This window comes from Paralichthys olivaceus, chromosome 1 (genome assembly GCF_024713975.1).
Source record: "Paralichthys olivaceus isolate ysfri-2021 chromosome 1, ASM2471397v2, whole genome shotgun sequence".
NCBI classification, from domain to species: domain Eukaryota; kingdom Metazoa; phylum Chordata; class Actinopteri; order Pleuronectiformes; family Paralichthyidae; genus Paralichthys; species Paralichthys olivaceus.
The window spans coordinates 925,785-952,034 of NC_091093.1; the positions used below are offsets into that span (position 1 = coordinate 925,785).

At 40.0% G+C, this 26,250-nt stretch overlaps 1 long non-coding RNA gene across 2 annotated transcripts; it reads right to left on the reverse strand.

Moving 5' to 3' along the window:
• Window positions 1-4,226: 4,226 nt before the first annotated feature.
• On the reverse strand, window positions 4,227-6,781 carry LOC138411240 (uncharacterized). 2 transcript variants are annotated; one of them, XR_011243898.1, is made up of 4 exons: window positions 6,722-6,781; window positions 6,390-6,448; window positions 6,057-6,145; window positions 4,227-4,473 (listed from the first exon to the last, which is right to left on the reverse strand). It is a non-coding gene; the product is annotated as an uncharacterized lncRNA (long non-coding RNA). The 2 variants fall into 2 exon arrangements; XR_011243897.1 differs by having other exon boundaries at window positions 6,390-6,775.
• Window positions 6,782-26,250: the final 19,469 nt, after the last annotated feature.

Genomic DNA, 26,250 nt, shown 5'->3' on the forward strand with positions numbered 1-26,250 from the left:
GCTGCTGCTTCAATCATTTCAGCTTTAAATACCTCAGGGTCCACTTCAGTGACGACCTCACCTGGACATTAAACGCCACACAGCTAGTCATGAAGGCTCAACAGCGGCTGTACTTCCTGAGGAGGCTGAGGAAGTTTGGGATGACTCCTAAGATCCTCAGCAACTTCTACAGCTGCATCATTGAGAGCATATTGACCAGCTGCATCACCGTGTGGTACGACAGCACATTTACTATGGACCGCAAACGCCTGCAGAGAGTGGTGAAGACAGCAGAAAAAATCATCAAGAACTCATTCACATTTACCACCGCAGGCAGGGTTCACAGGAGAGCTGCCTCCATTATTAAACTATCTCCACTTGCACAGTTTACATTTACATTGCATACATTTGCACTGCTCAGTTTTGCAAAATCCTCACCCTATTCACCTCATTACCCTTGTTTTCACCTTACTCTTAAACACGTTTCATATTCTTATTGTATTTGATGTCAATATTGTATTTGAATGTCAATTTTGGTCGGCTGGTTTTCCAGAAAGGACAGCACAAGAATTTCAATTCACAGGGGAACGTGTGTTCTCGTGTGTATTGGACAGTAAAAATTGTTGAATCTTGAATTGGCAAGAAAACATTCAGCCACTCAGCCCTTTATGGAATAGTTTGGACATGGCTACAGACAAATAACAAAGGCAGTGTCCAAGATGAAACACTAAAACACTTGACTTCTGCTAAGAATAGTCTTTGGTTTCCACTGACTGCATTTCCATTGGATTTGCACTCAAAATCATTGATTTTTAATGGTTTGTGAGTGTAGGAATAATGGGGATTGTGACTTGATTAGGTGGGTGCAATGGTTTTTTCCGTCCACTAGATGGAGGTCATTGACCACGGATCACAACAGTTTTTCCAAGATTCAACATCTTGAATCAACTTTATCAGTGTTCAAGTCAAGTCAACTTTATGATCAATAATGCCATATGTGCAGGACATACAGAGAATTGAAATAGCGTTTCCCTCTTATCCCCGGTGCAAACAGCATTCAACATGAAATATAAAATATCAAAAATAGAAGTCATTCAAAGATATAAACAGGCAGTGGCAAATCTAGACCATATCAAGAGTATAAATATGGCAGATATGGCGGGATGAACAGAATGAATGGTATAAATATAAACAGAATTATCAGTGGAATATAAATATGGCAGTATGTACAGAATTACAGTACTAATATAAATGTGATGCTCTCCCAAAAAAATCCAGCACTACAAACCACCACCACCACGACTACAAATAACCTGAAACGTGCTCCTAACACTATTCTGGAGGAACGATTTGGGCCTCCACACTTGGTGAAACTTTCACTACTGACCATCCCATTCGCTTATAATGGGGAGTGTTTTTCCCTGAATATCTCAGGGACCGAAGGTCATAGCTGCCGGGCACTGCCACCAACAGAAAGAGCACCCCTGAAAATGGGGTGGGGGTAGCCAAAGTAATAACAATATAGTAGTAATATGTGTCAGTTGTGCTGCTGCTGCTGCTTCAATCATTTCAGCTTTAAATACCTCGGGGTCCACTTCAGTGACGACCTCACCTGGACATTAAACGCCACACAGCTAGTCATGAAGGCTCAACAGCGGCTGTACTTCCTGAGGAGGCTGAGGAAGTTTGGGATGACTCCTAAGATCCTCAGCAACTTCTACAGCTGCATCATTGAGAGCATATTGACCAGCTGCATCACCGTGTGGTACGACAGCACATTTACTAAGGACCGCAAACGCCTGGAGAGAGTGGTGAAGACAGCAGAAAAAATCATCAAGAACTCACTCACATTTACCACCGCAGGCAGGGTTCACAGGAGAGCTGCCTCCATTATTAAACTATCTCCACTTGCACAGTTTACATTTACATTGCATACATTTGCACTGCTCAGTTTTGCAAAATCCTCACCCTATTCACCTCATTACCCTTGTTTTCACCTTACTCTTAAACATGTTTCATATTCTTATTGTATTTGATGTCAATATTGTATTTGATGTCAATATTGTATTTGAATGTCAATTTTGGTCGGCTGGTTTTCCAGAAAGGACAGCACAAGAATTTCAATTCACAGGGGAACGTGTGTTCTCGTGTGTATTGGACAGTAAAAATTGTTGAATCTTGAATTGGCAAGAAAACATTCAGCCACTCAGCCCTTTATGGAATAGTTTGGACATGGCTACAGACAAATAACAAAGGCAGTGTTCAAGATGAAACACTAAAACACTTGACTTCTGCTAACGATAGTCTTTGGTTTCCACTGACTGCATTTCCATTGGATTTGCACTCAAAATCATTGATTTTTAATGGTTTGTGAGTGTAGGAATAATGGGGATTGTGACTTGATTAGGTGGGTGCAATGGTTTTTTCCGTCCACTAGATGGAGGTCATTGACCATGGATCACAACAGTTTTTCCAAGATTCAACATCTTGAATCAACTTTATCAGTGTTCAAGTCAAGTCAACTTTATGATCAATAATGCCATATGTGCAGGAAATACAGAGAATTGAAATAGCTTTTCCCTCTTATCCCCAGTGCAAACAGCATTCAACATGAAATATAAAATATCGAAAAATTGAAGTCATTCAAAGATATAAACAGGCAGTGGCAAATCTAGACCATATCAAGAGTATAAATATGGCAGATATGGCGGGATGAACAGAATGAATGGTATAAATATAAACAGAATTATCAGTGGAATATAAATATGGCAGTATGAACAGAATTACAGTACTAATATAAATGTAATGCTCTCCCAAAAAAATCTAGCACTACAAACCACCACCACCACAACTACAAATAACCTGAAACGTGCTCCTAACACTATTCTGGAGGAACGATTTGGGCCTCCACACTTGGTGAAACTTTCACTACTGACCATCCCATTCGCTTATAATGGGGAGTGTTTTTCCCTGAATATCTCAGGGACCGAAGGTCATAGCTGCCAGGCACTGCCACCAACAGAAAGAGCACCCCTGAAAATGGGGTGGGGGTAACCAAAGTAATAATAATATAGTAGTAATATGTGTCTGTTGTGCTGCTGCTGCTTCAATCATTTCAGCTTTAAATACCTCGGGGTCCACTTCAGTGACGACCTCACCTGGACATTAAACGCCACACAGCTAGTCATGAAGGCTCAACAGCGGCTGTACTTCCTGAGGAGGCTGAGGAAGTTTGGGATGACTCCTAAGATCCTCAGCAACTTCTACAGCTGCATCATTGAGAGCATATTGACCAGCTGCATCACCGTGTGGTACGACAGCACATTTACTATGGACCGCAAACGCCTGCAGAGAGTGGTGAAGACAGCAGAAAAAATCATCAAGAACTCCCTGCCCTCTCTGCAGAGCATTTACCACCGCAGGCAGGGTTCACAGGAGAGCTGCCTCCATTATTAAACTATGTCCATTTGTACTGTTTACATTTACATTGCATACATTTGCACTGCTCAGTTTTGCAAAATCCTCACCCTATTCACCTCATTACCCTTGTTTTCACCTTACTCTTAAACATGTTTCATATTCTTATTGTATTTGATGTCAATATTGTATTTGAATGTCAATTTTGGTCAGCTGGTTTTCCAGAAAGGACAGCACAAGAATTTCAATTCACAGGGGAACGTGTGTTCTGCTGTGTATTTGACAGTAAAAATTGTTGAATCTTGAATTGGCAAGAAAACATTCAGCAACTCGGCCCTTTGTGGAATAGTTTGGACATGGCTACAGACAAATAACAAAGGCAGTGTCCAAGATGAAACACTAAAACACTTGACTTCTGCTAAGAATAGTCTTTGGTTTCCACTGACTGCATTTCCATTGGATTTGCACTCAAAATCATTGCTTTTTAATGGTTTGTGAGTGTAGGAATAATGGGGATTGTGACTTGATTAGGTGGGTGCAATGGTTTTTTCCGTCCACTAGATGGAGGTCATTGAACACGGATCACAACAGTTTTTCCAAGATTCAACATCTTGAATCAACTTTATCAGTGTTCAAGTCACGTCAACTTTATGATCAATAATGACATATGTGCAGGACATATAGAGAATTGAAATAGTGTTTCCCTCTTATCCCCGGTGCAAACAGCATTCAACTTGAAATATAAAATATCAAAAATAGAAGTCATTCAAAGATATAAACAGGCAGTGGCAAATGTAGATGATATCAAAGATTCGCAGTTTGGACCCCTGACCAGCTAGAGCTCTGACATTTTGCACACTGGATCTCCTCTCACCCCAGAAGGCTCCATATGTGTTATTAAAGCTCTGGGTGTTGCAGGTCAAGAGATCTAATTTTTTCCACCTACCTCCTACCTCAGTTCGAGCCCAAAACCACCCAGGGGCCCCAAGTTTTCAGTAGAGGTTCCCCCGGGGACCCAGGAAGCACAACTACATTCGGGTCGCCGTAGCCGGAAGTTGTTTTTATAGTGTAAAATACCTGAAAACGGGAGTATTTGAGTGAACGATAAATGGACACATACCTTTCTCAGATCATGTGTATTATGACTCATTATCAGGGTAACCACCTACTATAAATACAAATGCCACAATGTGTACAATTACTGCTGAATATCTACAGAACTGAAATATTACATACGTCAATAGACTATACTGAAATATTACTATAGACAATGTACATCCAGACAGACATTTAACATGTCTTATCTGTCACCTAGCACTTGCATTCATCAAACAACTTTGGATACCAGTAATAAAGTAAACATAAGCATGTAAGATAAACAAATACAGCATTTCACAAAATATTCTTTAACTCGGCTTACTTCTAATATACTGATAATATATTGCAACTCACAATTTAGAACAGTACACTCACTCAGTAACGCAAATATTTCTGAAAAAATAAATTTAAAATAGCCTGCTTGCAACAACACTAGTCACATAGTTTTTCCACAGCCAAGGTGTACTACTATTCCACAGACGGCGCACAGTTAGCATTGCAGGAGATTAATGTGCCTTATGTTAACTTAATCGTCGTCATGTAATTATCAATATTACTTCACGCTACACGAACAGACCGTATTACAAATAGTTTCCTGAGCACATATACACATTCACCTAACACACTGGTAAATATTAACCATTACTTTTAGGTACTGCTGTCAAAATGGAACTTCAAAAATTGGCTTAATTGATACCAAAGGTCACAAAGGTCACCTGGGCCCCTCTGCGGTTTTGGTGAAAATGGGTAATGCAGGCTCAAAGAGCCTCTCGTGACCAGTGGGTCAAATATGGGGCTCCTAGGCCCTTGGGAAGGCCCCGAAAGGGATCCTAATTTTCCCAAAAGCTCCAGAACCAAGAGGCTGCCAACCCAGTCACACTACCCAAGTTGGAAGCACCTTGTGAGGCATGCCTGCTGGACAATTGGTGGCACTTTTCCTAGATGTAAAATGCCTACAAGTTTCTGAGTCGTGTCTTTTTGGCCCCTGTTTAGGCCCCTGACCAGGTAGAGGGCTAAAATCCAAGAGACAACTCATGTAACATTGATAAGAAATTCACTCAAGCAGTGACTCCAAGTTACCAGATATAATGAAATTCCCTACTGACAGTCCTAACATATCACATTTACAGTGACTTGAGGTTACTCTGACCTTTAACTTCGAAGGGAATAAAATCGTTCATCTTTGAGTTGAAGTTACTGTTTTTACCAAGTTTGACGAGATTCCCATGAGCTGATCTTTAGATATCATTTTCAGGAAAAATATGACATACTTTGTGAGAACACTGTGACATTTGGCCACCAAAATGAAATCCAATGTCATGCGAATGTTGGTGCCAAATGTGAAAGAATTCCCTCAAGGCATTTCGGATATATCGCATTTACAAGGCAAGAAGTGTGCTTTGTGAGGTCCTAGTGACCTTGCCATTTGATCTTTGACAACTGAATTCTATTCAAGTCATCATTGAGTCCAAGTGAATGTTTGTGCCACATGTAATGATATTTCCTTTGTAGTCAAAACAATGCAAAGTCAAGTGAGCTTGACCTTTCGACCTTTGACTTACATAATGTAGTTGTTCATGAGATATCGCTTTCACATGAATGGGACAGACAGATGGATGGACAAGCTGAAAACATAATGCCTCTGGCCACACTGAAAGTGAAAATGGTAAAGAAAGAAATATAGCAATACATGATAAATAATTTGTTCCCTGTTCTTTTAATTTACATGGATGATTTCTTGACAAAACAAGCCAACTCTATAAATGTGAACTGAGTGTCAGAAATTAACACGACATTCATAGCATCTGCAAACAATTTTTCCCCACAAATTTCTGTAACTTTCTGAGAATCTACTTCACAGTATATTGTAAAATATCATGCGTTTCAATACTCACATTATTGATGGAACCTCAGTGATGTCTACTGTCCCTGGCTCAGACACTCTCTCAAGCATCTACAGTACATGTCAAGACAGGTAATGGTAGAATTAAAATAACATTAGATATCTACAATTCAGTTGAACTATTATAGTTTCAGAAATTCATTTTATTCCGAGTTCAGTCAGGAACTCTTTGTCATGATTTACCCATTTGTTGCAAATGGGGACACAGTTATGATTGGCGCTGAAGGCTCCATTCTTTGGATGTTCCCTGGTTAGCCGAGCAGCGTGCTGAGATAAAACAGGGAACATATGCAGAGCCCCCAGTGGGCGTAGCAGGCAAGGTACCTTTGTTTAAGATGATTTACCACAACCGTGTTTGGACTCGGTGCTGTGGTGGCAGTTTCTGTGAAACAAGCACAAAGTCAAACACTTCTTTCTTTAAGTTTAATTCAGCATCTGCAGATGGACTCATTGGTACACATCACCTGAATGACATGCACAAATAAGCAAAGAACATAGGAGAATCTGTGTTCTTATAACTCACAGCCCCCTCCCACTAAGCATGCAAAGGTATATATTACCCTTCTGTATTTTCACTCAGTGGAGGAGACATCCTGTCCTTTTGTTTACATGTTCTGTGGATGACTCCCCCCCCCCCTGTGAGATCCCAGTTGTTTGATCCCAATCAGAGATACGAGATACCATAAAGTTGTGGTTTCTCAAGCCCATAAAACTCAAGTTTCTTAAGCCATCACCGTAAACCTTAAAGTTGCCCTTTTAGATGAACAATTTGGTCAACCATTTGGTCAGTCCTCCACATACATGTCTGTTTATGCAATTATACACACACAAATGTAAAATTTCCATTACAGTGCTAAAAGTGTTATAGCTTAGCAGGGATCAGTGAGGATGAGGTTGTATTTAAAGGGACCGCTTTGGTGAGAGAATGGGCTGTGATTGGTGGGTGACTGACGAGCACCCATAAACCTATCGGTATAGCTGAGCACATGACTCCGTGTCCTGCATGAACTAACACAATGCTTCATTAATCACAATTCTAGTTTAGGATTTCCACAATGACATTCTAACTTTAAACTTCATTTAAGGTATCTTGAACCAGATTTATGTCTAAACAAATTTTACTCTATTGATCTTCCTGAACTGACCTCGTTAGTTTCATCATCTAAACCAACTACTTGTCAGCTGGACTCTGTTCCAACTAGACTTTTTAAAGAAGTCCTCCCCCTAATTGACAGTTCCATTTTAAATCAGATTAATATGTCTTTGCTAACCGGCTACGTACCACAGGCTTTTAAGGTAGCCGTTATTAAACCTCTGCTTAAAAAGCCTACGCTTAATCCAGAGGTTTTAGCTAACTATAGACCCATATCCAACCTGCCCTTCATTTCCAAAATCCTAGAAAAAGCCGTTGCTAACCAGCTGTGTGGTTACTTAGATAGTAACGGTTTATTGGAAAAATTTCAGTCAGGATTTAGAACCTATCACAGCACAGAAACAGCACTATTGAAAGTCACTAATGACCTTCTTATGGCATCAGATGATGGACTTGTCTCTGTCCTCGTCTTGTTGGACCTTAGTGCAGCATTTGACACAATAGATCATAAGATTCTGCTACAGAGATTAGAACAACATATAGGAATTAAAGGAACAGCACTACACTGGTTTAAATCATATTTATCAGATAGATTCCAATTTGTTAATGTTAACAATGACTCCTCCATGCACATGCAAGTTAATCATGGAGTTCCACAAGGTTCTGTCCTTGGACCAATACTCTTCACCCTATATATGCTCCCCTTAGGCAACATTATCAGACAGCACCACATACAATTCCACTGCTATGCAGACGACACCCAATTGTATATTTCCATGAAGCATGATGAATCTAATCGCCTAGTTCAACTTCAGGAATGTCTCAAAGATATCAAGGCGTGGATGACCCAAAATTTTCTACTTTTAAACTCAGACAAAACTGAGGTTGTTGTAATTGGCCCTAAACATCTCAGAGAAACACTGTCTGACCAGATAGTCACTTTGGATGGTGTCAGTCTGGCTTCCAGCTCCACTGTGAGGAACCTTGGAGTGTTGTTCGACCAAGACATGTCATTTGACCCCCATATTACCCCCCATCACCCTCTGCCCCACACCACACCCGTCACCATCTCCCCCCACCCCTCCGCTGGCTTTCACCACAGACTTTTTCACACCTCCCACCCCCGGGACATCCTCACATCACCCACAGTCCCCCACCACCACCACCTCCTGCAACACACACCTCTTTGCATCACCCTCAAACCCACCACTGACATCCCCTACCCTCCAGTCTGGACTGCACATCACAGCCAGCCAGGTGAGGAGAGAGCTGGAGAGGCTCAAACAGAGGAAAGCTGCTGGACCGGACCGCATCAGCCCTCGTGTGCTGAAGGCATGTTCCAGCCAGCTCTGTGGAGTTCTCCAGCACCTCTTCAACCTGAGCCTACACCTTCAGAGAGTGCCAGTGCTCTGGAAAACATCCTGCCTGGTCCCAGTGCCCAAAAAAGGACGTCCTGCTGCACTGGAGGACTACAGGCCGGTGGCACTGACCTCTCATATCATGAAGGTCATGGAGAGACTGGTATTGGCACACCTCAGACCGCTGGTGTGCCCATCACAAGACCCCCTGCAGTTTGCATATCAGCCCCATGTTGGGGTTGATGATGCAATCATCTACCTGCTGCAGAAGGCCTACTCCTCTCTGGACAGACCCAACACCTCAGTCCGGATCATGTTTTTTGATTTCTCCAGCGCCTTCAACACCATCCAGCCCAGACTGCTGAAGGCCAAACTGGAGGGCACGCGGGTGAGTGCTCCCCTCATCACTTGGGTCGATGACTATCTGACGGGCAGACCACAGTTTTTGAGATTACAGAACTGTGTGTCTGATCGTCTGATCAGTAACATCGGGGCCCCCCAGGGAACTGTACTGTCCCCCTTCCTCTTCACCACATACACTGCTGACTTTAAGCACTGCACTGAGTCATGTCATCTGCAGAAGTTCTCTGATGACACGGCCATTGTGGGGTGTGTTGAGGGCGGGGGGGAGGCTGAGTACAGGGACCTGGTCGACCGCTTTGTGAAGTGGTGTGGGGAGAACCGCCTGCAGCTCAATGTGGAGAAGACGAAGGAGATGGTGGTGGACTTCAGGAGGAACAAGCCCGTGCCCTCTCCTGTCTGCATCGGTGGGACGGATGTGGAGGTGGTACCTGCATACAAGTACCTGGGTATCACACTGGATAATAAACTGGACTGGTCCACTCACACAGAGGCCGTCTACAAGAAGGGCCTGAGCCGGCTTTACTTCCTGAGGAGGCTCGGGTCCTTCAATGTCTGCAACAAGATGCTGGAGATGTTCTATCAGTCTGTTGTGGCGAGCACCATTTTCTTTGCTGTGGTGTCCTGGGGTGCGGGCATCAAGGCAAAGGACGCCAACAGACTGAACAAATCATCAGAAAAGCTGAGTCTGTGGTTGGCTCTAAGCTTGTCACCCTGGAGGAGGTGGTGGAGAACAGGATGCTGGCAAAACTGCTGGCAATCATGGACAATCCCTCTCACCCCCTCCACAAAACACTGGACAAGCTAAAGAGCAGCTTCAGCCACAGGCTCATCCAACCCCGCTGCTCTAAGGAGCGATACAGGAAATCGTTCATTCCAACCGCAATAAGACTCTACAACTCATCTACCTCTGTCAGAGCCACCATCACAGAACTGCACTAATATACCTGTCACCTTTGCACCATGTACCCTGCACTACACTACGTGTGTTAATTTAAACCACTTTAATATTACAGACCTTTTTATAGAATAATATTGTCTTTTGCACATCCAGTCCACGTATTCTTACACTGCCAGTATATTGTATAGTCAAGTACTTATATTTATACCCTACTATATATTATATCATATCATATTATATCATACTCTGCATATTCTCTGTATATTCTTTGGATTTACAAGTCTATATACACATATTTATACATGTGTACATGCTATTATTATATTATTATTATCACTACTACTACTACTATTATTATTATTATATATACTATTGCTGCCATTATTACTATATACTGCTATTATATTGGTATAATTACTGTCTATATAAATATATATTATGTTATATTGTATACTATATATATATATAAATATATACTGTACTAATATTCTTATATACTGTCTAACAATAACATTACCATCATATCATTATTACTATTATCATCATATTGCCACTGGACTACTTGTCTGCCTATTCATCTTGTGTTTCTGTTTTTGTTCTTTTTACCTAAATGTTTTGTTTTGTTTTGTTCTATTGCATTGTGTTTTGTTGTGTTCCGATACACAAGCTGCTATGACACCTTAATTTCCCTCCGGGGATGAATAAAGTACTCTATCTATCTATCTATCTATCTATATTAAACTAGTGTCTAGGACGGCTTTCTTCCATCTGCGCAATATTAACAAAATTAGAAACATCCTGTCTAAGCAGGATGCTGAAAAACTAGTCCACGCGTTTGTAACCTCTAGATTAGATTACTGTAACTCTCTATTAGCAGGATGCTCCATGAAGACTGTTAAAAGTCTCCAGTTGGTCCAAAATGCTGCAGCACGAGTGCTGACAGGAACTAGAAGGAGAGATCATATCACTCCTGTCTTAGCTTCCTTACATTGGCTCCCGGTAAAATTTAGAATAGAATTTAAGATCCTGCTCCTCACTTTTAAAGCCCTCAACAATCACGCCCCCTCATATATCAAAGAGCTGATAACACCTTATTATCCAAGTAGATCACTTCGTTCCCAAAACACAGGCTCTCTAGTGGTTCCAAGAGTCTGTAAGAGTAGAGCAGGAGGTAGAACATTTAGCTATCAGGCTCCTCTCCTGTGGAACCAGCTCCCACTCTGGGTTCGGGAGGTAGACACTGTCTCAGCATTTAAAGTAAAACTAAAAACCTTCCTCTTTGACAAAGCCTATAGTTAGGGCTGGATCAGGTGAGTCCTGAACCATCCCTTAGTTGTGCTGCTATAGGTTTAGACTGCTGGGGGAACGCCCATCATGCACTGAGCACTTCTTCACTTCCCTCTGTCTCTCTGCCCCCCCACACCTCTTTATTTATTTATTCATTAGTTTTAACATGTCATCATGTCAAAGTGTCACTTTGTCCTCCCATAGTCCCTCTGGCTCTTCTCTCTATCTCGTTTCAGATAACTCCGGCACCGGGACTACAGGACCACAACGACCACCATCACCATTGTCTGCATTTATTACAAGAACTCAGCAATTCATTAATATATCTAGTCATGTTGTAGATCTATACATTGTTATTGTTATGGTTAGCCTTGATTTTGATGGTGCCAAATTGTTACCGGTCTCTCTCTCTCTCCACCTCATCTCTCTTCTCTCCCCCGCTTTCCACCCATCTCTCCTTTCCTCCCCCCTTACTTTTCTTTCCTCACCCCAACCGGTCGAGGCAGATGACCGCCCACATTGAGCCTGGTTCTGCCAGAGGTTTCTCCCTGTTAATGAGGGAGTTTTTCCTCTCCACAGTCGCCTGTGCTTGCTCATTGTGGGAACTGTTGGGTTTCTCTATGTTAATATTGTTTTAAGGTCTTGACCTTTAAATGTAAAGTGCCTTGAGATAATGTAAATTATGAATTGGCGCTATATAAATAAAATTGAATTGAATTGAGGCAAATTAAAGCTGACCTTGAATTATGATCAGTCAGAATCAAATTGTCATATATCACAAATCATAAACTGGATTTATTTTCATAATTAATTATGGATACAATTCCAAGGTATGTTGCAGAAATCTGGAAAGGATATCTATATCATTGAGCATTGTACAAGAAGACAAGTAAATTATTATTAAATAAACAGCATGGAACATGGACATGTTACTACATGTTCTACTGAATAAGGGATCAGCCACATGCTATCAGTAATACAAACAGCCATCATCAGGGACATAGTCATCAGAGAGATCATAGTTAATGTTCATCCCAAGGTACTTGTAGTTCTTTACAAAGTCTATCACCTGCCCCTTGATGATAGTACTCAGAGTTTGAGGGCTGATGCCTAAAACTCATGTCCTTGGTTTTTGTCACATTTAGTAGTAAAAATGCAGTCACAGCAATACAGATTCACAATCCACAATGGGACCATGGCTGTTCTCATCCGCATGGAGGAGACTGACTGTCACAGAGTCATCAGCAAGTTTGAAAAGTAATCTGTTGTCATGCCAGCTGCGGCAGTCATCAGTATACACATTACAGAGTGAAAAGACACAGGAGAAGACCCTGTGGATGATGTCAATGCCTCTTACGTGCATTTGTTTACCCTCACTTTCTGTGTTACTTGTCAGTTGCAGCTCGAGGCATCATGCATGTATCCCATATTATCTTTTCCAGGCACTATACTGGTACTGTAGTACGTACAAGTTATGCACGTTCCATTTTGCCTGGGGACATTTAAAACAAACCAGTCTACAACATAGTAAAAATCACATGAAAATCAACTGCCCTCCTCATCTTTTCATATGTTTTTACTCCCCAATTTTTTAATGTGGATTTAGAATTTGATACTGAGCATAGCCGTGAAATTGGCTCCCCAATAGAAATGGTAAAGGTTGTCAAATTAATGTTACCTACATAAATCCCCACAGATTTACAAAACATTCTCAGAACACAGTTTACATCACAGTAAGGTATCACATTTTTTATTACTCACCCTATTGATGGAACCTCAACCATATTTACTGTCCCTGGCTCAGACTCTCTCTCAAGCATCTACAGTAGGTGTTTTCGTTCCCAAAACACAGGCTCTCTTGTGGTTTCAAGAGTCTGTAAGAGTAGAACATGAGGTAGAGCATTCAGCTACCAGGCAGACACCTTCTGTGCATTTAAGGTTAAACTTAAAACATTCCTTTTTGATAAAGCCTGGCTGGATCAGGTGAGTCCTGATTTATTTATTTTCATAAATGTCAATAACTATGTTATTGACGTGTCTTTTTTCTCCCATGTCCCTCTCTCTGTTTCTCTCTCATTGCAGGTATCTCTGACTCCAGAACTGAAGGAGAACAACTATTATTATTATTATTATCATTATTATTATTAACAACAATACTTAATTAATTATTATATTAATTGTTGCTGCTATCATTAATAATCAATAACTTCTTTACACTGTTATCGTTTACATTTTAACTAGTCAGAGCTGCTACCTGATGTTGCTCAAGTGTTCCGGTCTCTCGCCTCCCCCTCCCCACTGTTTCTCTTCTCTCCCCATTTTTCTCTGCTCACCCCAACCAGTAGAGGCAGATGACCGTCCACATTGAACCTGGTTCTGCTAGAGGTTTCTCCCTGTAAGTGAGGGAGTTTTTACTCTTCACAGTCACCAAAGTGCTTGCTCATTGTGGGAACTGTTAGGTTTCTCTATATTAAACAATATTTTAATGTCTTGACCTTCTATGTAAAGCTCCTTGAGATAATGTATATTATCATTTGGCGCTATACAAATAAAATTTAATTGAATTTGTAGCACCGGTATCACACCACTTACTGCGCCACTGGACCAGTTCTAGGTTCTAAGGAGTGGGAAGCAAGACTAATCACACCAGAGACCGTTGCTCTAAGTACAAAAGGCTGGCAATTTACTGAATGCAAAACACACATATAAAATACAGTACACAAAACAAAACAAATACCCTGCAGGTTCCTAATACTAAGGCAAGTATAATTGAAAAGAGTATTTCACTTTTTCCTTTCGTTCTTTAGTTCTCCTAGTTTATTTCAGTAAAGCTAATCTAAGTTAAGTTAGACCAGTCTTTTTTCTCCTCAGTTCGATTTAGTCCGAAAAAAATAATAAATCAATCAGTTCAGTTCAAACTAGTTCCTGATACTCCTACCACTGAGTCACCATACGCCGAAGATTTCCTCACTGGCGCGAAGGAGTAGATGAGTTGAAGGTGAAGGTCTGGGTCTGGCTCGCCATCTTGAATCCCGTCTGTGTGTGCACAGTCCTTGCTCCGACCCAGCTTCAAACCGAGCAAAAAACCTGACCTGTGTAACATGTCATAAACACAAATAATCTCTTAAATCCTCAAATCACACAATTAAATGTTTCACAGTTTCTGAGTTGTAACGTTACTGCTACGGTGTTTTTTCGTCTCAAAATGGCAGCGGAGCGGTCTCTTTCAACTCACGGCTCCGTCTCCCACACAAACCACAGCGCATACCTTTCATTTATACAGCTTACACACACTTTTGTAACATTTACAGTCTTCATAAACCCAAAAAAATAACTGATAAACAGGTTATGACGGAGCATTTCCTTGTGAATAGCTACGTTTTTAGCATTAGCTTTCCGCTAAAAAGGTACAACGCAGCAAAATTGCAAGAAAATGAACACAAAACTCACCAACACCGGTGTGACTTAGTTCTCATAAAATCCCCGTCAGTTCCCGACCAGGTAAGTTATATTTTTCAACTGCAAAATCAACTTTTTTCACTCTTTTTCTGCTTATTTATCGTCGCTCGTTTTTCTCCATTTTCTCCTCTGCTCTCTCCCTATGGTCTCTGCTGCAGCATCACGCAGGCGCTGCGTGTAGTGTCACTAGTCCCTTAAAGGGGCACGCATGAAATTTCTGTCAGCATACTTTTAATCTTAAATAGACATTAAATTATTGTTGTATGAACATTTCTAATTAACTTTGATGAATTGACTTACATAAAATGGATCACTAATTTTAAACTTATTTATGCAGCTTTTAAACTATTTATTCTTATTTATATCATATCTTGACATGGGTTACAAATTGAATAGGTGATGGGATAATAATAGTAATTAATTGAGCAGTAGTATCGCAATATATTCAGTAAACTGTACAAAAATAATAACATGTTTTTTTTTTCTTTCATGAACATATTTTCCACTTCATATTATGCACAGACCAACCTATAATTGTGGGCCATTTTGCACTCTACCATCTTTCACACTTTACTGCATTAATTTCCTCCTGTCCTCTGCTTGAAGACATTTCAACAGATCAACCAGAAACATGTCACGCTATAATGTGATCTGTATAACGTTATTAAAAATGTATAAAACAACCCACTTGAGAACAAACAGTTATGATCTGTTATATAGATAGTATGCTTGAGTGTAGTTATATAGTATTGTTTGCAGATGCTATGAATGAGATCTAAAGTGTGTTGTTATTATTACATTATTACATACTAGATATTTTATATTTCATGTTGAATGCTGTTTGCACCGGGGATAAGAGGGAAACACTATTTCTATTCTCTGTATGTCCTGCACATATGGCATTATTGATCATAAAGTTGACTTGACTTGAACACTGATAAAGTTGATTGAAGATGTTGAAGCTTGAAAAAACTATTGTGATCAGTGGTCAATGACCTCCATCTGGTGGACGTAAAAAACCATTGCACCCACCTGATCAAGTCACAATCCCCATGATTCCCACACTCACAAAGCATTAAAAAGCAGTGATTTTGAGTGCAAATCCAATGGAAATGCAGTCAGTGGAAGCCAAAGACTATTGTTAGGCGAAGTCAAGTGTTTTAGTGTTTCATCTTGGACAGGGCCGAGTGGCTGAATGTTTTTTTTTTGCAATGAAGCAGCAGCACAACACATATTTCTAATATATTATTATAAATATTATCATTATATAGTATTATTGTTACATACTGTTGTTAACAATCACAATAGCATCATGTCATCAGTATACTCACCATAAGTAGTAGTAGTAGTAATAGTAGTAGAACAAGTATTTCATTTTATTGTTGTATTTCATTCTATTGTGTTTTGTAATGTATTTTGGGGGGAAGTCTTGCTCACACGTGTTCCTATTTATTGTGGTTAAAACAAAACGTCTGAGAATCTCAGTGTATTTACCATTTTTTGGTTAATTAGTGGATAAAATATATTTGTAAAGTTTAATTCTCATTGTTTGAGAGTGGGATGTATATTTTAAGGACATTTTTTTATTTTAAAGTTGTAAAAAATTCATAAGTAATAGAAATTTCTGAGTATGTTTTAAAATATTTTTTTTAATTTTAGGGAAATCCTTATTGGAATAGTAATTTATTTATGATTCCAAATTTTTTTTAGGATTGGTGGTTGATATAAGGGAAATGAACGGAGAAAAATTCATTATTGAATCAACTCCCATGATCCTTTGGGAGTAGTGGAGCCAATCAGAGGAAAACGTTATTTTTATCAAGTTTAAAACTTGTTGTTGTATGTAAAATATTGTTTATAATCTAGTTTGAGTTGTAAAATAGAATTAGGAATAAAATTTAAAATATCTCCTTATTAATTAATTCGTATATATTTAAAAAAAAAATTCATGAAAGTGATTTGGTTTAGAATCCTCCTTTTCATATTTTTTTATACCATTCATATAATAAGGGTAGCAGAGTGAGGGAGAGAAGGCTGTCCGGGCTAAGCCCTCCCCCGCCTGTTCGGGCTGTGAACTCTGCCTCCCCCTACTCCCTCACTTTCATGACGGAAGAGAGGTGAGGAAAGTGATTTTGTTTAAAAAAATGTCTAACTTTTTTAGGAATTGTTTCAATTGATTTAAATTAAATTGGATACATAATAGTAATAGTAATAGTAATAATAATAATAATGATAATGATAATGATAATGATAATGATAATAATAATAAAAAATAATAATGTATGCGTACATGTATACACACATACAACAATATATGTACATATATACACACACATATATAAAATAATATGTTTATTTATTCCATCTTGTTTGATAACTATTTTTATTTTATTTGTTTAAAGGGGAGAATCTGCTCCAGGTTTGTTCTGGCCACAGTCATGAACAGAACCTGTTGGTTCCATTCTTTGGCTTACGGCCTTGAGCATTAGTCTTGTGTTTGTCATCATTTTCATCCCCTTTTTAAAAAAAATTTAAATTTAAATTTAAAATGTCAATCATTAGGGTTAGGAAAAGGGGAAGTGGTTAGGATTAGAGAAGGGGAAGTGGTTAGGGTTAGGATCTAGGGCTAGGTTAATGGTTAGGTTTAGGCATGGGGCCACTGGTTAGGGTTAGGGGTTAGAGGTTAGGGGTTAGGGGTTAGGGGGTTAGGGTTAGGGTTAGGGTTAGGTAAGGGGATAATAGCCGGGGTGCCAGAGACTCGGGACTTTGGCTACCTCCCCCATTTTCAGGGGTGCTCTTTCCGTTGCTGGCAGTGGCCGGCAGCTACGACCTACGGTTGCGGAGATATGGGTGAAAAACGACTCCCCGTGATAAGCGAATGGGACGGTCGGGAGGGAAACAGTGTGGAGGCCCAAATCGCTCCTCCAGAATAGTGTTAGGAGCATGTTTCAGGTCATAAGGGTTAGGGGGTCAGGGTATAGGGGCGAGAGGGGGTAAGAAGACGGCACAAACACTGAGATAAGCCATCCATCATGTGACCTTTGCGGAGGTCGCACGGGTCTGAAACTCGGCACAGCGGTCAGACCCCGCCCCCTGACAAGCAAATGGAGATTTCAGATCCCCGGTCCAAAGCCTCGATGAGTTATCAGAGATAAGGCCTTAAAGGGCCTGAGAGGCTGTATAGAACAAAAGAGGGGTGTGTCTGACCTTTGCGGAGGTCGCACGGGTCTGAAACTCGGCACAGCGGTCAGACCCCGTCCCCTGACAAGCATACTCATTTTTCAGATCCCCTGCCCAAAGCCTCCATGAGTTATCAGAGATAAGGGCCTTAAAGGGCCTGAGAGGCTTTATAGAACAAAAAGAGGGGTTTGTCTGACCTTTGCGGAGGTCGTACAGGTCCGAAACTTGGCACAGCGGTGAGACCCCGTCCCCTGACAAGCATACAGAGATTTCAGACCCCCGGCCCAAAGCCTCAATGAGTTATCAGACATAAGGCCTTAAAGGGCCTGAGAGGCTTTACAGAACAAAAAGAGGGGTGTGTCTGATCTTTGCGGAGGTCGCACGGGTCTGAAACTCGGCACAGCGGTCAGACCCCGTCCCTTGACAAGCATACACATTTTTCAGATCCCCTGCCCGAAGCCTCCATGAGTTATCAGAGATAAGGCCTTAAAGGGCTTGAGAGGCTTGATTTAAAAAAATAGCTTGGGTGTGGGTCTCTGAGCGGCCACCGGAGGGCGGGCACAGCCCTCCCTGGGACCGAGCATCACATGTGGTGCAGACTGTAGCGGCTTTGCACAGAGAGATCCAAAGTGAACCGCTTTTGATAGGATGCTCTTAGAAAGATGAAATCCACGTTCCCAGCAGCACAACAGACACATATTACTACTATATTATTATAAATGTGATCATTATATAGTGTTATTATTATCACATACACACAGACAGATTCAAAGTGTGTTACTATTATTACATTATTACATACTGTTGTTAACAATCACACGACCATCATGTCATCAGTACGGTTGCCATTAGTAGTAGTAGTAGTAGTACAAGTATTTCATTCTATGGTTGTATTTCATTCTATGGTTGTATTTCATTCTATTGTTGTATTTCATTCTATTGTATTATGTATTGTATTTTAATGCAATAAAATCAATGTATTCAAGGCATTGTCCTTTGTAGCACAATAAAACATGGATTTAAAACATCACACCAAACAGCAGCAACAGCAGCAGCAACAACAACAACAACAACAAACTAAGTGAACAATAAATGATCATGATAATGAATGCGACGGTCAGGTGTGAAAAAAGTGTGGAGGCCCAAATCGTTCCTCCAGAATAGTGTTTGGAGCACGTTTCAGGTCATTTGTAGTCGTGGTGGTGGTGGTGGATTTTATTTGGAGAGCATCCCATTTCTATTTCTACTGTAATTCTGTTCATATTTCCATATTTCTATTGATATTCCACTGATAATTCTATTTCTATTTATACCATTCATTCTGTTCATCCCGCCATATCTGCAGTATTTATACTCTTGATATCATCTAGATTTGCCACTGCCTGTTTCTATCTTTGAATGACTTATATTTTTGATATTTGATATTTCATGTTGAATGTTGTTTGCACCGGGGATAAGAGGGAAACACTATTTCAATTATCTGTATGTCCTGCACACATGGCATTATTGATAAGTGACAAGTTGACTTGACTTGAACACTGATAAAGTTGATTCAAGATGTTGAAGCTTGAAAAAACTGTTGTGCTCAGTGGTCAATGACCTCTATCTGGTGGATGAAAAAAACCATTGCACCCACCTGATCAAGTCACAATCCCCATGATTCCCACACTCACAAAGCATTAAAAGGCAGTGATTTTGAGTGCAAATTCAATGGAAATGCAGTCAGTGGAAGCCAAAGACTATTGTTAGCTGAAGTCAAGTGTTTTAGTGTTTCATCTTGGACAGGGCCGAGTGGCTGAATGTTTTTTTTTTCCAAAGAAGCAGCAGCAGAAGCACAACACATATTTCTAATATATTATTATAAATATTATCATTATATAGTATTATTGTTACATACTGTTGTTAACAATCACAATAGCAGCATGTCATCAGTATACTCACCATAAGTAGTAGTAGTAGTAATAGTAGTAGAACAAGTATTTAATTTTATTGTTGTATTTCATTCTATTGTGTTTTGTAATGTATTTTAGGGGGAAGTCTTGCTCACACGTGTTCCTATTTATCGTGGTTAAAACAAAACATCTGAGAATCTCAGTGTATTTACCATTTTTTGGTTAATTAGTGGATAAAATATATTTGTAAAGTTTAATTCTCATTGTTTGAGAGTGGGATGTGTATTTTAAGGAGAAAAAAATATTTTAAAGTTGTAAAAAATTCATATCATAGGAAATCCTTATTGGGATAGTAATTTGTTTATGATTCCAACCTTTTTTTAAGGATTGGTGGTTGATATAAGGAAAATGAACGGAGAAAAATTCATTATTTAATCAACTCCCATGATCCTTTGGGAGTAGTGGAGCCAATCAGAGGAAAACGTTATTTTTATCAAGTTTAAAACTTGTTGTTGTATGTAAAATATTGTTTATAATCTAGTTTGAGTTGTAAAATAGAATTAGGAATAAAATTTAAAATATCTCCTTATCAATTAATTCGTATATTTAAAAAAAAAAAAAAAATTAATGAAAGTGATTTGGTTTAGAATCCTCCTTTTCATATTTTTTTATACCATTCATATAATAAGGGTAGCAGAGTCAGGGAGAGAAGCCTGTCCGGGCTAAGCCCTCCCCCGCCTGTTCGGGCTGTGAACTCTGCCTCCCCCTACTCCCTCACTTTCATGAGGGAAGAGAGGTGAGGAAAGTGATTTTGTTTAAAAAAATTAACTTTTTTAGGAATTGTTTCAATTGATTTAAATTAAATTGGAAAAATTATATGAATAGTAATAGTAATAGTAATAGTAATAGTAATAATAATAATGATAATGATAATGATAATAAAAAATAATAATGTATGCGTACATGTATACACACATACAACTATATATGTACATATATACACACACACACACATATATAAAATAATATGTTTATTTATTCCATCTTGTTTCATAACTATTTTTGTTTTATTTGTTTAAAGGGGAGAATCTGCTCCAGGTTTGTTCTGGCCACAGTCATGAACAGAACCTGTTGGTTCCATTCTTTGGCTTACGGCCTTGAGCATTAGTCCTATGTTTGTCATCGTTTTCATCCCCTTTTTAAAAATTTTAAAAATTAATTTATTTTTTCATAGAAATTAATTTTTTTTATTTGTATATTTTTTTATATTTATATATATTTTTTAATTCTTATTATTATTATTTAGTTTTTAAACATGGAACTTATACAGGAGATTACAACCAAGGTTTAAAAGTAAGGCAAAAACAAGGCGAATGAGGTGAATAAGGTGAGGATTGTGCAAAACTGAGCAGTGCAAATTGAACATTCACAGTGAAAAATTCATTCAAACTATCCCTACACTCACAAACCATTAAAAAAATTTTTTGGAGAGCATCACATTTAATCAACTTTAAGGTTTACGATAGTGGCTTAAGAGACTTGAATTTTATAGCCTAGAGAAACCATAACTTTATGGTATCTTTTTGTATCTCTGATTGGATCAAACAACTGGGATCTCACAGCGGGGTCATCCACAGAACATGTAAACAAAAGGACAGGATGTCTCCTCCGCTGAGTAAAACTACAAAAGGGTAATATATACCTTTGCATGCTTAGTGGGAGGGGGCTGTGAGTTATAAGAACACAGATTCTCCTATGTTCTTTGCTCATTTGTGCACGTCAATCAGGTGATGTGTACTAATGAGTCCATCTGCAGATGCTGAATTAAACTTACAGAAAGAAGTGTTTGACTTTGTGCTTGTTTCACACCCGTGTCTCAGCGACTCGTTGATAAAACCACTGTGAGCTACACACTACCCGTTAGCTAAAGCAATTTAGCATTAGCAGCTAACGATGGCTTCTCCCTCTCACTCCCCTACTCTCTCCTGCTCAGTGTGTTTGATGTTCAGTCACTCTTCTGCCTCCTTTAGCGATAACGATACATGTGTTAAATGTAGCTTATTTGCCAGGATGGAGGCGAGGATGAGCCTTTTAGAGTCGCGGCTCTGCACCATGGAGAGTAGATCGTGTAGCGATGTAGTTAGCCAATCCCCAGTAGCCGGTGCGAGCCACATAGCTGTAGCTTCTCCAGCCCCCCCAGCAGTTCCCGAGCAGACGGGAAGACAGGTGGGCTGGGTGACTGTGCGAAACAAGAAGCGTAGCCCTAAACCGAAGCCCCAGGTTCACCACCAACCCGTTCACGTGTCAAATAAATTTTCCCCACTCAGCGACACACCCGCTGAGAAACAAACTCTGGTTATTGGCGACTCTATTCTAAGGAATGTGAAGTTAGCGACACCAGCGACCACAGTTAAATGTATTCCCGGGGCCAGAGCGGGCGACGTAGAGTCCTATTTAAAACTGCTGGCTAAGGGTAAGCGTAAATACAGTAAGATTATTATTCACGTCGGCAGTAATGACCTCCGACTACGTCAGTCGGAGATCACAAAAATCAATATTGATTCGGTGTGTACATATGCAAAAACAATGTCGGACTCCGTAATTTTCTCTGGACCCCTGCCTAATGTTTCCAGCGATGACACGTTTAGCCGCACGTCATCCTTTCACCGCTGGCTGTCGAGGTGGTGTCCAGATAACAACGTGGGCTTCGTTAACAATTGGAGAACTTTTTGGGGGAAACCTGGTCTGATTAGGAGAGACTGTATTCATCCCACTTGGGATGGAGCAGCTCTCATATCTAGAAACATGACGACGTTTGTTAGAAAGTCCACACCCTGACAATCCAGAGTTGAAACCAGGAGGCAGAGTCGCAGTCTTACACGCTTCTCTGCGCTTCTATTCAAACAGTCACCATCACAATGTCCTATAGAAACTGTGTCTGCCACCCGACCACCTAATTTCTTTAAATCAAAAGTACCCAGGAGAGGGGTGATACACTCAAACTTAGTCAAAATTAACACAGCCAAACCATCAGCTAAAAACATAACTATAAAATGCGCTTTATTAAATATCAGGTCACTAAATTCAAAATCTTTACTTATAAATGATCTCATTACTGATCATCAAATAGATTTATTATGCTTAACTGAAACTTGGCTACAAGACGGAGAATATGTAGGTTTAAATGAAGCAACGCCCCCAACCCACTCTAATACTCACACTCCTCGGAACACAGGCAGAGGTGGAGGGGTTGCAGCAATCTTTAAATCGGATCTATCTATCAACCCCCGACCAAAAGAGAGTTATAACTCTTTCGAAAATCTTAGAACCAGCCTCGTCCACCCAAGCCTGACGTCACATAAACAAATTAATATAGTCATCATTTATCGTCCACCCGCCCCTTAATCTGAATTCTCTGAATTTTTATCAGAACTAGTCCTTAAAACAGATCAAATCATTATAGCCGGTGATTTCAATATTCATGTAGATGTTGCCAATGACAGCTTTAGTTCAGCATTTAAATCAATAATAGACTCGATTGGTTTCACTCAACATGTGAATCAACCGACCCACTGCCTGAATCACACTCTTGATCTTGTCCTGACATATGGCATTGACATAGAAAATATAACAATATTCCAACAGAACCCTCTTCTGTGTGACCATTTTTTACTTACATTTGAATTCCGAATTGTTAATTACGTCAATTCTGGACGGAAAGTCTATTACAGTCGATGTTTATCTGACAAAACTGTTCACAAATATAAAGAACTGCTCCCCTCCTCACTTCCCTCTCAGCCATGTGTCAGTACAATACAAGAAGATTATCAAAACCTTACTCCCACACTAGTTGATAACTTTGTTAATAGTACTGCAGCCTCACTAAAAACAGCACTTGAAGCTGTCGCCCCATTAAAAAAGAAGAGAGTAAGTCAGAGGAGATTAGCTCCGTGGTATAATTCCCAAACGCGCGTTCTAAAACAGACATCGCGGAAGCTAGAAAGGAAGTGGCGCTCCACCAATCGCCAAGACTTCCACCTAGCCTGGAAGAATAGCCTTATAAATTACAAAAAAGCACTTAGAAATGCCCAAACCTTGTATTATTCATTACTAATAGAAGAAAACAGGAACAACCCCAGGTTCCTCTTCAGCACTGTAGCCAGGCTGACAGAAAGTCACACCTCTACTGACCCATCTATTCCTCTAGATCTGAGAAGCAATGACTTCATGAGCTTCTTCACTAATAGAATTACAACCATCAGGGATAAAATCCACCACCTCCTCCCAGTGAATAACACGGATTCATTGTCTGGTCCTGAAACCATAGCACCAGATTTATGTCTAAACAAATTTTACTCTATTGATCTTCCTGAACTGACCTCGTTAGTTTCATCATCTAAACCAACTACTTGTCAGCTGGACTCTGTTCCAACTAGACTTTTTAAAGAAGTCCTCCCCCTGATTGACAGTTCCATTTTAGATCAGATTAATATGTCTTTGCTAACCGGCTACGTACCACAGGCTTTTAAGGTAGCCGTTATTAAACCTCTGCTTAAAAAGCCTACGCTTGATCCAGAGGTTTTAGCTAACTATAGACCCATATCCAACCTGCCCTTCATTTCCAAAATCCTAGAAAAAGCCGTTGCTAACCAGCTGTGTGGTTACTTAGATAGTAACGGTTTATTGGAAAAATTTCAGTCAGGATTTAGAACCTATCACAGCACAGAAACAGCACTATTGAAAGTCACTAATGACCTTCTTATGGCATCAGATGATGGACTTGTCTCTGTCCTCGTCTTGTTGGACCTTAGTGCAGCATTTGACACCATAGATCATAAGATTCTGCTACAGAGATTAGAACAACATATAGGAATTAAAGGAACAGCACTACACTGGTTTAAATCATATTTATCAGATAGATTCCAATTTGTAAATGTTAACAATGACTCCTCCATGCACATGCAAGTTAATCATGGAGTTCCACAAGGTTCTGTCCTTGGACCAATACTCTTCACCCTATATATGCTCCCCTTAGGCAACATTATCAGACAGCACCACATACAATTCCACTGCTATGCAGACGACACCCAATTGTATATTTCCATGAAGCATGATGAATCTAATCGCCTAGTTCAACTTCAGGAATGTCTCAAAGATATCAAGGCGTGGATGACCCAAAATTTTCTACTTTTAAACTCAGACAAAACTGAGGTTGTTGTAATTGGCCCTAAACATCTCAGAGAAACACTGTCTGACCAGATAGTCACTTTGGATGGTGTCAGTCTGGCTTCCAGCTCCACTTTGAGGAACCTTGGAGTGTTGTTCGACCAAGACATGTCATTTGTCCCCCATATTAAACTAGTGTCTAGGACGGCTTTCTTCCATCTGCGCAATATTAACAAAATTAGAAACATCCTGTCTAAGCAGGATGCTGAAAAACTAGTCCACGCGTTTGTAACCTCTAGATTAGATTACTGCAACTCTCTATTAGCAGGATGCTCCATGAAGACTGTTAAAAGTCTCCAGTTGGTCCAAAATGCTGCAGCACGAGTGCTGACAGGAACTAAAAGGAGAGATCATATCACTCCTGTCTTAGCTTCCTTACATTGGCTCCCGGTAAAATTTAGAATAGAATTCAAGATCCTGCTCCTCACTTTTAAAGCCCTCAACAATCACGCCCCCTCATATATCAAAGAGCTGATAACACCTTATTATCCAAGTAGATCACTTCGTTCCCAAAACACAGGCTCTCTAGTGGTTCCAAGAGTCTGTAAGAGTAGAGCAGGAGGTAGAACATTTAGCTATCAGGCTCCTCTCCTGTGGAACCAGCTCCCACTCTGGGTTCGGGAGGCAGACACTGTCTCAGCATTTAAAGTAAAACTAAAAACCTTCCTCTTTGACAAAGCCTATAGTTAGGGCTGGATCAGGTGAGTCCTGAACCATCCCTTAGTTGTGCTGCTATAGGTTTAGACTGCTGGGGGAACTCCCATCATGCACTGAGCACTTCTTCACCTCCCTCTGTCTCTCTGTCTCTCTGCCCCCCCACACCTGTTTATTTATTTATTTAATAGTTTTAACATGTCATCATGTCAAAGTGTCACTTTGTCCTCCCATAGTCCCTCTGGCTCTTCTCTCTATCTCGTTTCAGATAACTCCGGCACCGGGACTACAGGACCACAACGACCACCATCACCATTGTCTTCATTTATTACAAGAACTTAGCAATTTATTATATAGTCATGTTGTAGATCTATACATTGTTATTGTTATGGTTAGCCTTGATTTTGATGGTGCCAAATTGTTACCGGTCTCTCTCTCTCCAC